This window comes from Petaurus breviceps, unplaced genomic scaffold, assembly GCF_028583685.1.
Source record: "Petaurus breviceps papuanus isolate PSGF00001 unplaced genomic scaffold, PetGlider_PUasm1.0 38, whole genome shotgun sequence".
Taxonomy (NCBI): Eukaryota; Metazoa; Chordata; class Mammalia; order Diprotodontia; family Petauridae; genus Petaurus; species Petaurus breviceps.
In genome coordinates, this window is record NW_027186304.1 from 42579801 (window position 1) to 42581865 (window position 2065).

Sequence of the window (2065 nt, forward strand, 5' to 3'; positions counted from 1 at the left end):
AATTATGGTGATGGGTTCTAGAAAACCCATTAAATAAATAAATATTTCCCCAACAGATGTTACTCTGCAACACCCTCCTCTTAGCCCCCAGCCAATACCCACTTGCAAGCTTAGGTGTTTGCCTCTAGTGGCATTAATTAATGTCACAGGGCTTTGCTAATGATAGTGGATGAAGTTAAAACCAATAGCTATTTACACAATGCAGATGAAGCTGGAAATGGGTCAGAAGAACAATACTTCTTAGAGACCATTTGTCTTGTCAGAAACCTATCACATATTCCTAGATGCTCTGTACTCTGAGAGGGAAAAGTGGAATTTTCAGTGTCTCACAGCCTGTCTGAGAAGTGATCCTGAGAGTTCACTCCTTCAGAATGCCAAAGACGGATTGCTTTCAAAACCAGGAGCCTCATTAGAATTTCTGGAGGAATGGAAAGTAACTTCATATAAGGCTGAACTAAGTTTACTGAGTATAGATTTGGAGTGCTGATTAAAAGGCCTGTCCCTAGGATTAGGGGGATTCCAGGACAACTTTTGAAAGGTTATGTTATTCCCCTTGTGGCTCCAAGAACAATGAAATACAGATGAGCTGATTTGGGGAAATCTGATCATCTCCTAGTTCTCTGACATTATCCCTCCTGTCCTCTCAAAATGATCAAAATGTGATCAAAAAAAAAAAAAAAAAGAGAGAGAGAGAGAGAGAATCTACTCCATTGTATCAAAAGACAAAAATGTATTTTTTAAAGAAATAAAATACTATAGTTTAAAGCCATATTGTCCCAAGATGCCAATTATGTTCAGTTCTAGTCATTTTTAAATCAAACTTCTCCCTCTTCTTCATTATTAACAAAAATACATGGTGCCTATTGCTAAATATAAAGTCTATATTTATATCTATACTTGTGATATATGGGTAGCAACGTGGAGCAATGGATCCAGTGCCAGATCTGGAGTCAGGAACACCTGAATTCAAATCTAGCCTCAGACACTTACTAGCTATGTGACCCTGGGCAAGTCACTTAACCCTGTTTGCCTCAGTTTCCTCATCAGTAAAATGAGCTGGGGAAGGAAATGGCAAACCATTTCTACCCAGTTTCTTTTCCAAGAAAACCCAAATGGGGTCACAAAGATTTGCATATGACTGAAATGACTGAACAACAAAATGTAATATATAAACATATGTGTGTATATGTATATATGCATATATATTGCATATGTATGGCTGTGTATGTGTATACCATAGCATACGCATGTATGTATATATGCAGATATTGACATGGGTATTTATGAATATGAATATGTGCATATGTACATGCCAAGTTTTTTTTTTTCAAAAGCTTGACATATCCATATAGAATCCAAAGCCATGTAGGGAGTTTTCAAGAAGGAAATTCCCAATACCAGTGTAGATCAGCAACTCTTCTATGATATAGAGTCCAAGAGCTGGTTAAGCATGTTTAGGGGTTAAGTGTTCTGAGTTAACATAGTTTAATAGGTATGAAAGACAAGACTTGAACTTGTCTCTTTGTCTAGGAAACTTGTCCCCAAACTCCTATGTCTCCTTTGTTAGAAAAATACCATTGTGTTTATAAACTTGAACTAGGTAAAATCCCTGCCCTACAGGAGTTTACATTACAATACAAAGACAACATTGTAGTGTTTTAGATTTTGACTCGGCAGGGACCTTAAAGGTCATCTTTTATATCTCCTTCACTTTACAAGTGGAGAAACTGAGGCTTTGAGAGATTAAGGGATTTGTTCAGGCTACATGATTAGTTATTGGCACAGTTTTTAAACCCAAACCTTCTGACCAAATCCACTCCTCTTTCTACTTGCTTTAAACAGCAGATTGATTCAGATTCTAGCATTATGTGCAAGCTAGGAAAAATTTGGACACTTTAGGTTACTACATTAATTTTGTTTGTCCCTTTGTATTCTATTCAGTGCCTTGTATTAGATATGTAATACAGGAGTACCTCATTTATCTAACATCATTTTGGAATGAGGTGATTTTATCTATTTATCTATCTATCTATCTATCTATCTATCTATCTATCTATCTATCTAT